General features: G+C 39.0%; 1 protein-coding gene across 4 annotated transcripts in view; it reads left to right on the forward strand.

Moving 5' to 3' along the window:
- CDH2 (cadherin 2) overlaps positions 1-12,596 on the forward strand; it is a 120,923-nt gene that overhangs the window by 4,900 nt on the left and 103,427 nt on the right. The window contains exon 1 of one of the 4 annotated variants that reach the window (XM_083451609.1): positions 9,174-9,233. The exons of the other annotated variants lie outside the window; for them this stretch is intronic. The gene's annotated coding sequence lies outside the window, so the exon portion shown is untranslated. Of the gene's footprint in view, positions 1-9,173; positions 9,234-12,596 lie in introns of those variants that run through there. 4 annotated transcript variants of the gene reach the window in all.

Genomic DNA, 12,596 nt, shown 5'->3' on the forward strand with positions numbered 1-12,596 from the left:
TAATGCTGCTTTAGGATCTATACCTTGGCTAGGTTTTATTTAAATTGTTTTACATTGCTTTCAGCCTTTGTCAGATATTTCCTTGAGGGTTTTTTTTATGAATTCATCACTCATCATTTGCACAGCAGAGCAAACAGCTTGTTCAGTATAGGCTCAGTCAATGTTTGGAATAATGCAGCATTTAGGAACATACTGGTAACTGATGATTAAACACTCACTTCATTGATGAGTTACTTTAGGTAAAATCTGTGGTTGTTACGAAAAGCTCGGCACTCTGAAGGAAAAGGGGAAAGTTTGAAAGGTGTGTGCGTGTGCGTGTGTGTGACACAAACGCATACTTTAACATCAGAAACCATAAGTGCTTCTGAATTGGGAAAAGAGGAAGTCTGTGTGGGAAAACTGGAGGCAAAACATCACAAAGGACTTCGAATGACCTCCAGAGGCAATAGTTCTTAGGAAAAGCTTCAGTTAAATTTTCAATCCTAATTATTAATTCTAGTTTCTTTCATTGTATGGTTTCTGAATATGGCTAAGATATCGGTCTGAATAGTTAATATGAGTATTGAAAATTGATTATGGGAAATGGATTTTAGTTGTGTTAAAACTGACTAGTAGCAAAGCAGATGCACATTCAGGTCCCAGTGATTGGCACCAAAACTTACGCGGTTCTCCTTTATTATTAATTAATTAATTAATTAATAATTATTATTAATTTATGAGTGCTACTACCATTTTTGTTGCCTTTACCCCAGTTTTTGAAGTTCTGTGCTGATTTGTTGTCTTTCCAGCTTCTTAAATAGGGCTATGGAGGTCTAGGGGCCAAACTGGACATTTATAAGAGACATGGAGAAGCACTCTGTAGCTGTTTCCTTTTAATGTAATATTAACATGGTGTGACATGGCATTATCATGTGGTGCATCTTCCTGTCTCTGCCAGCCAATGATGTGAAGCTAGGGTGGGCAGGTGCATGGTGCAATGGCATCCCATCCCATGTTTTTTGGGATACGGAACTACATAGGTAGGTTAGTCCTAATTAATAAGAATAAGTGGCAAAGCACTTCAGTAGGTTAATATAAAGAATCTTGAGTCTACTTATGATTCTTCTGCCTCTACAAATCATGTTTTCTCAGTGGAAACTGCTAGTCTATGAAGCTATATCCCAGATATCTGGAATTCCTTTTGAAATGTGGTTTTTTTATATTAAATTAGAATTTGTCAATATTTTAGCTTTCTTTCCCAGGGTTATGTTTCACATTTTTGCAAAACATTGCAGAAGTTTATTATGAGTAATTTTAATATCTGATTACTGGAAAATAATCAGTATTTTGAAATTCTAGTTTCTTTTGTATCAGTGACGTCATTCAAATCTGTGACAAACCCAAAAAGTACAATTTTTATTGATATTTCTTTTATTATTATAAATATTTCTAGACTGCTTAAACATTAAAAAAATCTCAAAGCGGTATACAAAATAATAAAAGGCATGCAATGCCACCAACCAGAATAAAACAGTATAAAATACAGTTCAAACTTCAAATAGCTTTTCTTCTATCGATGATCTCACCATCATTTTCTGGGGAAATACTGAACTGTTGTTTTGACAGATGGGTGGAAGAAGCCATTCTTTTTAAGGAAATGTTTTATATACATATTAACCTAGCAGATGCATTTCAAATATGTTTCTGAAACAAGACAGAAACTGACTTTGGGAGCAATACAATTATTTGACAAAATGCACATTGCATACCTGTTTTATCTGGTTTAAAGTCAAGATTATGTGCCTTTAAATGTTGAATACATTAACATTTTAGGAGACATTTTCATTATACTAAATATCAGCGTTTCAAATAAATCTTTAAGGCACATTTATAATAAGATATTTTCAATCTATTGACATTATTTGAAAAGTCTTCTCCCCATTCCATTTCACATTCTGATTCACTATCATGCAAGACTCAGTAATTCCTATTAAGTTTTAGGTGGCAGCAGAATGATAATTTGAACCACAGTGTTTGTTTTTCAGAATGTCTTGCTGAAGCATCAACTGGGAGGATTATTTATCTTGTTCTCCGATTTGTTTGGAAATATTTACCACACTTTTTAAAAAGAACTTCATCCTTGAAACAGTTTTTAGTTAAAACCAACCCTGGCTGAAAATAAAATAATAAAAAATAAAGTACAACTAAACAATAAAGCAGTATAAAAACTGTATAGAAGTAGAAGATAAAATATACAGATTTCCTTTTCTCTGCTAAGATGAACTTATTGCATCCTGTGAGCAAATACTTTTATCCAAGTTTGTATAAGCAGTTTTTCCCCTGTTGGTGCCTGCAGTTTTTATCTCCCTGTAGTGTACGAGTCAATATCTACTCAACTTTTTTCCCCAGCTGGTGAGTTGGAACCCATTATTGGGCATGTTCAGCTACCCTGTGAGTAGAATAGGAAACTCCCAGTAACGTCAGCAGAAGCCAAGTCTTGTGGAATAAGATGGCTAGAGAAAGAAGCTCAAACTCACCCAACAATCTAATAATAGAAAGGGTAAAAACATTCAGATTCTTTTTACTACAGACGCCAATTGTGTAGACTATAAAATTGAGAAAAGCTATTTTTATTAAGTGATGGTGACCACTCAGAGTGACTCACGCCTGGTTCTTTCCTTGACTTGTGCGTTCTCTCTCTCTCCAATTCCTTATTTAAGAAAGTGAATTGCTCATATCTATGCAGCATCTGCTTTTAAGTTCCTTAAAATTTAAAATAGATGAACATTTCTGAACTTCCCTTTTTTCCCTTTTTGATAATATAAAAGGGGTTATCTAAACAACCAGAAGTTTGGAGAAGGGTTGTAGCTCAGAGGTAGAACATCTTGAGTTTCATGCAGAAGATCCTTGGTTCAATCCCTAGTGTCTCTAGGTAGGGCTGTGAAAAACCCCTACCTCAAACCCTGGAGAGAGTCTCTCCACTGCCAGTCAATGTAACAGTACTGAGATAGGTAGACCAGTAGTCTGACTTGGTAAAAACCAGCTTCCTGTGTCTCCCAGAAGCCTTGTGACTCTTCAAAGACTTAACAACGCATTTCTAACCATGTATACTCAGAAGTAAATCCTATTAAAGTCAGCTGGGCTTAATCCCAGATACGTGGGGCTAGGATTGCAGACTAACGCTTATTTTTATTTTAAGATTTCAAGAACTAGTTCCCACTTTATCAGGTACACAGAACATTATCTCTTTGCCCGTATGGATATATCTATAATTTGGTCAGTAAATGCAAGAGGTACAGTATAACATTCCTATGCAAAGCTCAAATGGATGCAAGATCAGTACAATGGTTATGCTGCTTTAACAATGGTTGTGGGATAGAAATTCCTGGGGTTGTATTCAGCTAAGTTTTACTAAGAGCAGACCCACTGAAAATGTTGGACCTAAGTTAGTCATGTTCATTAATTTTAGTGGGCCTATGCTGACTAAAACTTAGAGAATAAATAAGAGAATCATAGAATTATAGAGTTGGAAGGGATCCCAAGGGCCATTATCCATAATTCTGTATACTTCTATCATATTTTACTCACCTTTTTTCATAAACTAAAAGTGCCCAAATGTTGTAACCCTTCCTTATAGGGGAGTTGCTACTGTCCCTTGATCATTTTGGCTGTGTTTTTCTACATCTTTTCTGCTCTACAATATTATTTTGAGGTGCGGTGAACAGAACTGTACACAATATTCCAAGTGTGGCTACACCACAGATTTGTATAATGGTGCTGTGATATCAGCAGTTTCCTAATGATCTATAACATGACTCCGCCTTTTTCACAACCTCTGCACAAAGAGTCATCATTTTCAGCAAGCTATCCACTATGGTCCCAAGCTCTCTTTCCTGGTCAGTTCATGCCCCATTAGTATATATTCAAAGTTATGATTTTTTTGGCTTTCACTTTACATGTACTTGCACTGAACAATTATTTGCCATTATAATGCCCATTCACTCAGTTTGGAGAGATTTGTCCTTTCTTCCTTTTTATTTGTAGTAACCATTCTCAGTGTTAGACAATGATTAATACAAATGGAAAGGAAGAAAGAATTTCCAGTGTGATATTTCATCACTGGCCAACAATGTCCTAACACACCTTGGAACCGTTTGGTTCCAAACTATTTATTTAGCACCTGCAGACATACTATCTGACCACACTTTAAGCTGTAGTAGGCAGTGTGGTGGAATGGCAGTGCTCACCTGACCTCTGGTTGGTCACATTACTACTGCTTACCAGGAGGTAGAGCGGGAGGGGCAGGGCATCAGTGAGGTCAGTGCTGTGCAAATGCACCAGTGGAGCCAGTCAGGTGCTCCTGTCAGTGCATTTGCACCTCGCAACTGCCTTGGGCCCTTTCCCTCTGTTTTCTGCAACAAGTAGCAGCACAACCAACCATGGACAGTTGAGTACCACCACCCCGTCATGCAATCTGCTACTGACTTTGATCTGCTTTGGAGACTCTTCTAATGTGTCTTCTCTCCCCACAGCTGGTATGGTGGGTGACCACAAGGAAACAAATCCTTCTCTGCGGTAGCCTGATGGCTATGGAATTCCCTTCCATTGGAACTGTATCAAATTTTTACATTGCAGAATTTTTGGAAGGCCCTGAAACTTGTCTTTTACATTTGGCCTTCTAGGCATGATGCTTATTAGCTGTGTGATGGTCTAGCGGAATTAGGGTTGGGTGTCATTTTGCTCTGTTGGGGGGGAAAAATGTGTAGTATTGAGTTGTGGTTCAAAATTTCAAAATTTTGTATTACTATTCTTTTCATAATTCCATTGCATTGAACTGAACTGAACTGGATTGTATTGTAAGCTACAGGGACATTTGCCCAGAAAAGCAGCCTAAAAATAATTTAGATTAATTAATTTAATTAAACAAGGGGCTAAACAATAAAGGTTTACTCCTGAGTCCTGTATTTGGCACATTGCCTATCCCCCCCCCCCCGCTTCAGTCATTCAGTGTTAATGATACCCTTACAAAATGTAATAGGAAACAAAAGGTTTTCTAGGCCTTTCAGGCTATAGTTAAAACAAAGAAAAGAAAAGAAAAGAAAAAAGTAGCTGAAAATGCTTTATGAAATTTTGGCCCATGTGAAATCTTGTTACTTTGCCTTAATGCATACCTAGAGATAAAGGGTTGTGGCTTAAGCTACAATACAACTTGCAATATCATTTATGTTTGAACCAAATTATTGCTGTACTGTCCCAGTGTGAAACACAGCTATATATCTTATGTTCTGCTAGGGAACAGAAACAGTAGTGAGTTAACTATGGTTTTTAAAATATCCTTTGGTTTTTTACTTTGTAAGTATTCTGTGAACTGAATTTTGTTTTTGTTTTTTAAATAGACTTGAAAAGTCTTCCCCATGAGGATACATTAACCTTTTCTGTGTAACCTTTCAGGAATATGTTTTGTCATTAGCATGTTTTTGTCCTTTCCCCCCTAAAACTTAAGATGAAGAAACTAGTTCTGTTTGGTAGCATACCAAGGTTTAAGCCTTGGAAATTACTACTTACGGATACAGTTAATTCCAGTGGGCTGTTATAACCATAACTCTTAAGCATGCACAACTGCCTTTGCAAACCTGGGCTCTGAAAGTGCTGTTGTCAAATGAAATAAACCAAAGAGTAGACATACCACTTCATCCTTGCAAAGCTGACCAATCAATTTAACTGTGTTTCTCTTCTGCCGTTGTAAAATCAGTTCATCTCTTTGTCTAAGGGATGTGTTTTGACAAACTTCACAGTTTAAAATTGGCTGCCCTACCCACAACACATTTGCGCTGATGGGCGCCTCCACTGACTTCCAAGAGCTTTGAAGCATTAAGGAACACAAGAGCTGCATTTAATTTAGTTAAGAGAACTCAATATTTAAAATTGCTGTAGTGTGCAAGGACTTCAAAACTGGGGTCAGAGTTTCAGTGCACACTAAGGAAATGCATCATACAGACCTGTGGCTCAACAGAGGTTAGTTTTCTTAATTTTAGGAGAGATGACAGTTCCCACACTTCCAATGGCATTTATTATTATAAAGGTTACTACTCGCAGTGTTGTTCAAGCTAGGCTATTTATATCACTAAAAAAACAACTTGAAGGGAAAATCACATAGGGAAATATGAGACAAGTAAAAGGTTTAATACAGAGAAAGGACCTCCCATCCTTTTATACAGTGTATGTAGGCAACCCAGAGGTGTGACAGTGGATGTGCTGGACCGTTACCTTCCTCAAGAATGGAGTAGATGAGAGCCAATGAACTGAAGCCCAATCGAGATAAGACTGAAGCACTGTTAGTGTGTGGTTCCTTAGACTGGATGGATGGGATACTGCCTGCTCTTGATGGGGTTACACTCCCTCTGAAGGAACGGATATGCAGCTTGGGGTTCCTCTGGGTCCATTCCTGTCACTTAAGCCTCGGGTGGCCTCAGTGGTGCCTTCTATCACCTTCAGCTGCTTGCCCAGCTGTCCCGCCTGCATGGACAGGGATAGCCTAACTTCAGCCATCTGTGCTCTGGTAACCTCTAGGTTAGATTACTGCAGCATGTTACATGTGGGTCTGCCTCTGAAGACGTTTCGGAAACTTCAGCTGGTGCAGAATTCATCAGCCAGGTCACTTGCCTGGGCAAGACTGTTTGAGCATATTGTGCCAATCCTGGGCCAACTCTAGATTCTGGGCCCAGTTCAGAGTACTGGTTTTGACCTAGAAAACCTGAAACAGCTCAGGACCGCAATACGTCAAGGACCGCCTTTCCCCAGATGAACTGACCCAAATCCTGCGATCATCACCTGAGGCCCATGCTTGTGTGTAGCTACATGAGAATGGGCCTTTTTTGTGATGGCTCCCAGTTTGTGAAATGCTCTCCCCAAGGAGGTTTGTCTGGCGTCTTCGTTATACATCTTTAGGTACCAGGCAATTAAACAAACTTCGGCTAATTAAACAAACTTACGGCCTTTTAAACTGGTGTGTGTGTTGTTTTTGTTTGTTGTTATGGTATGCATTTTCTCAAAATAAGTGAGGAGAAACACACATTTGCAGGTGGAAAGATAATCAGAAGGTCAACTAGAAACCTCCCCGACTTGTGAGTTTTCCATGTGTAGGATGATGTTGTGTTCTGTTCATAGCTGTCAATGTTTCCCTTATTCCGAATAGGATTCCTCGCAAGAAAAGGGAAAAGTTGACAGCTATGGTTCTATTCAATTTTGGTACTATTCAGAGTAAACCCATGTAAATTAATGGACATGGCTGATTTGGGTCCATTAACTTATTTGGGTCTACACTGTATAACTTTATTGGATACAACCCTTTGTGGCTCTAGGTCACATTTCCCTGTGCGCATTGTGAAATGTTACAGTCCTATTCACACTTTAAGGGTAGATGAGATATTTTCCCCCTCCTATCCCCATAGAGGTGTTCAGAAGAATGTGTGAGGCCTCAAAGATGGCAAGAGTTTGAGATGGAAAAATATCTGTTTCAGCTCACTTAAGTTTCTCCTTCCAATCCTACATTTTGTTTTCCACATTTATGCAGGCAGTAACTTGATTTAAAAAAAACACTTTAGCATAAATTTTTCTCCTAATAAAAACAATTTTGTATGCAGTTTTGATTAATACACACATTTTTGGAACACTGTTCCCTAATATTAGGCATTTTTGTATGTAATTTTCACTAACATATGTATGTCTTTTTAGGCACGTTTCCCCCGAAATATGCATTTTGGTACATGTTGTTTTGGGGAAAACTGCATCACAAAATCCAGACTACTGAATTTTGAAGGATAGCTGTGTTTTAATGCACATATTGGTGTGAGAAGTGTGAATTAAGTAGGGTTTGTTTTTTTGTTGAAATAAAAACAAAACCGAATTTCCATCCCTAGTAGGGTGTGAGCACATGCTGGCGCTGCCCCATTGATATAGGCCCTGCCTTTTCCTCTCCCAACCTTCGTACATTGAGCAGAAAGGACTGCAGAGAGATTTAAACTGTGATCAGTCAAATGTGGTTAGAATCCTCATTTCAGTCTTGAACACAATTCTGTGGAGAGGTTACAACCAAGTTCAGCAGATTGTGGTTAGAATCTCCCTTCAAACCTTCCTGCTCAAGGGTGTCCTGAGAAGTGGGGGCAGATCACCTTGCATGCACCTGTGCCTTAAGTTTAAGTTTCAATACTCCCTCTTTTTTCATCTCTGCTTAGTTGTTTGCTGATACATCATATAAAAACATGTGATTACAGATTGGCCAGTATGCTCTCCACATCAGGGCTGTTCAGTGAAAGCTAGTGAAACAGTGATTTAGGCTATTTAAGGTCTAGATCAGGGATTGTCAGCCTGGTCCCTACCGCCCACTAGTGGGTGTTTCAGGATTATGGGTGGGTGGTAGGGGGTTCTATGGCACAAGCTAAATCCTCCTTCCATCGAGCACTGGTGGGCGGTAAGGAAATTTTACCATCCAGAAAGATGCATTAGTGGGCGGTAGGTATAAAAAGGTTGACTACCTGTGGTCTGGATAGTATTTTTACACCAATATTACAAGTGATGGGGCATGGTAGTTGTAATGGGCTTTTAATGTAATACTGAGACTGTACAGTTCTGTTGAAAATTATACCTTCAAACATTTCCCCCTTATCTAGTTTTTTTGTTTTTGTTTTTTGCCGATGACCCTGAACATCCCTGGAAGATGTAATGATTTATGAGAAGAGATTAGCTGTACTTGCAGGAAAAAGACCTCCTGCTCATTTTATAGTCTCATACTCTGGAGAGACAAATGAAGCTTCTAATGTTGAACAGAAAGAGCAGAACTGGGAACAGTTTTGTTTATCTTCCAATCAGATTATGATCAGAAGGTTGAAGGTAGCAGTGTTGCAGATAATATATTGGGGAGAGGTACTATCTCCTTCCTCAATCCTGTTTTATGTTTTTCCCTCCTTCATTACCTTCTCCTGCAGTGTAGCTGTTACAGCTCTTCCACATCTTTTGTCCTAAATTGGGGTGGGGTGGATGCCACCTTGGTGTTATTACTTGTAAATACCTGATACCAAAGGAGTGAGTCTTTTTTTTGCATTTGGCCTTAAAGCTGGAAGGCTCATAGGGATCTAGTGATGTACTTGACTACCCCAGTCTATGTTCTCTGTTTCCCTTTGTCTCTTGCAGAAGACTACAAATGCAGCCACAAGACCTTTCTTTTCCCTATATGAATCTCTCTTTTAGACCAGAAGGTGAAGAGAATAATTAATGTTATTGTCTGCTTAATGATATTGTCTGTTTCACCTGTTCAGGAATGCTTGGACCTCTAAGGGTGCTGTTGCTTCGGCAATGAATCATTCCAGAATGAGAGCTTATATGGGAGTTGGAGGCTCCCTTTCCTGGTTCAACCAGGCCTTGATCTGGTTGGCTATACACATTCTTCTTTCCCTGAATAACCTCACATTAAGCTGGCTGGGTGCTTCACCCACAGCCCTGAAACTCCTACTGGGCTTGCCATTTGCTCTCCTAGGGAGATGACGGGGTCCAGGGCCACGAAGCTATGCAATTGGTGTATAGTTCTCTGATCTTGGAGTAGGGAAGATGGCTCATCAGGATTTCTGGTTGCTTGGAGATCTGCTAGGGGTGGGGTCCTTTTCCCCTTACTATTCTTCCTAGGAGACTGCAGATTTGAGGGCTGGGGAGGGCTAAGCCTTGCCATTTACCCAGTCAGGGAAATAATATAGCATTTAATTATTATTTTTCAGCATTTACATATTGCCCAATTAACCATGTTCTCTGAGTGGTCAACAAATTTAAAAGCTGTGAAATACAATTAGAAGCAAAATGAAAACCAATCTGTATCTATGCTCTCTGCCTTAGTGGTGTGGCTGCTTATGACTGTCACAATCAACCAGATGAGATACTAATTACAAGCGAACAATAATTATTTTTAAAAATTTAAAAATATTGTCACTTTAGATGCGATTATTTTCAGCCTAAGGAAGCTCGTCTATTGGGCCAAGCACTGACATATTTTGAAACAATCTGTTTTAGTGAGATAACACACTGTAATGTAGATAGAATAAGTATTTTAACTGAGGAATCAGTTATTTGCATCCAGCTGAGTGACCACTGAGATTTTTTCCTCATCTGGAATGTCGCTCTGCCCCCTGCCTAGTTGGATTGATCTACAGTGATGGGCTAGCAGTTTTCTAATATTTAAAAAGTAATTAGTAGACTGTTGGCACAAGGTTGATAAAAATGATGATTTAAAAAGTTCAGTTGTAAATCAATATTAAAGTTAGGTTTTCAACCTTGATACTAATCTAGCAGAGATTCAGAATACTGTATGTGTTTTGCTTTTCTCATTGTTTTGAGTGAAAGTTGAAATGTTTTTTAAGCCAAGCAAAATTGCATTTTAGTGACATGTGATATGTTTTGTCTAGCTGCAATTTAATTACCATCTACTTAAGAGTTTATTTCTGTTGATTTCAGTAAAAACCAATTGAGTGACATATTTCCTGCAGGTGGTTTGTAGGCCAGCTTGTTTCAGTTCTTTTCCCGTAATAGTATTTCACTGACTAAAAGACCTGCCTATCCTGTGCATTTGAGTAGTTACCTGCTTAAAGTTGCTTAAACTTTTCCAGAACTGATGCCTGCTTGAGCAATCCCAAATGTCCCAGGAACAGCAGATGATGGGCCGCTGCATCCAGCAGATCTCTCTCACCACAGTTCGAGAGGGAGGTCCACAGTGCAAGGTTTCCTAGTAAAACTATGGAAAGGTTAGCCATTGCGGGTTACTCTCCATATGTACTCAGAGCTCTGTGGAGGCATGGACATGGTGTGTCAAGACAGAGGGACCATGGATCTGCAGCAATCTAAGCCTACTCAATCCCTTGGCATACCTTCGGAGAGACCCCCGGATATATGCCGGTCATTAAGCTAGTATATTTAATTCTCTTACATTGCTGTCAATTTTTGATAGCAGTATTTTTGCTTCAATTACTTTTGTAAGAACAGAGACAATAGATATTAGCAGTATTTTCTGTGGCTCATAAAGGTGGCATTTAGGGTATTTTTCATGGTCTAGTACTTGTGCAGTAGCGCTGATGTTGCCCTTCCACTTTCAGCAGGGCTCTGTAGAGTGTATTCAGATCTGCATTTCAGAGGCTATTCACATCACATTTATGTGGGCCTCACTTTAAGCTATTTCATTAGTCCCGCCAATAGACAACAAAATGGGGTATTTTATTCTTTTCATGGACATTTCCATGACTATAGGAAATATAACATATGACCAACCAGGCCCGTTGAGCAGAATTATGATGGATTTTTGCCTAGGTCCTCATACCAGTGCTTCCCACTAGTGATATTAGAGAACTCTAGGCTCTGGTGAGGTGAGTTTTTGCTGCTTTTAAATCTCAGGCCCCTTTGCAAGTCACAGTTGCTGTGTACAGCCCATTTAAATTGCTTCACAGGGTTTATTACTGCTGAACTGTTGCTATGTCGTAGTTCATCACCCACATCCTGCAATTCATGCTTTTACAACTGTCCAAAAAGAATGATCCGCAAGCCTCTCTTTATAAACAAATGTTTCATCATAATATGACATCTGTTATGTGAGATGATTTAAAACAGCCTCTCTATAGCAAGTGTAAGGTGCGCAGTTGCCTTTATCTTCTTGCTGAGAGGAGGGCAAAGTTTGGTTTGATTTGCTTCTGCAGAAGGAAGAAAACAGAGATTTCACACCCAGCAGCAGCAGCTGAGCCAAATCTCTAGCAGAGGACTGGCGGGAAGAAGCACTCTTAGTTTGGCAATGGTCCATGGCTCAGTAATTGAAAAACAACACCTTACTCTTGTTTTTATAATTTTGCCAGGCATGTATAAACAGACTTTTTCAAAATGGTGGTCATATCTTAAAACTGCAGAATTCCCAAGAAAAGCTACTTTGATTCTTACAGATCTCTACAGACCTATCTTTACTACAAAGAACATTTTATGAATAGTTTTCCCAAGGGGGAAAGGGGAATTGTTTTTATGATTTCAACGTTCTTCATTCAGGGGAGAAGCCTGCACCCTAGACAGAAAGGAGTGGTGATCTTACACACTTCAGCTTCCTTTCTACAGTATTATGAAGATTACAATGTTTGGCTTTAAATAGTTTTGCTGTGTCATGAAATAAAAATGTAAAAGAGAAATGTATGGCTGTGATGCTTCATACACTTCAACTGAACTTGAAACGACCCAGATTGTGGTGTGATTTGAGATTCAGTTTTATTTAATTCCAAATGCAAAACACGAGAGGCTAAGGCATTGTCAAAGTTTGAATCTCTGATTCCTCTCATGTGTTTATGGCCACAAAATCTTTACAATAGACTTGCTTTTGGGAACAGAGTGCTGTCTTTTGTCTCTGGGAAAAATTGAGAGGTTGCAAATGAAAGCATAAAGAGGCCTCTTTATTCATGTCCCCAAGTCTTTGTTTCATTGGGCATTGTTTCAGTTTATAAGAGTTGTTTTAGCAGATATAGCGTGCTGGAAAGGCCGACTGATTCCCATGCACATCAGGCTTGTTAAAATCCTGTTATCTACTCAGCTGCCCACCCAGGATTTATTTG

This window comes from Podarcis tiliguerta, assembly GCF_965153285.1.
Source record: "Podarcis tiliguerta genome assembly, chromosome: 7".
Lineage (NCBI taxonomy): Eukaryota > Metazoa > Chordata > Lepidosauria > Squamata > Lacertidae > Podarcis > Podarcis tiliguerta.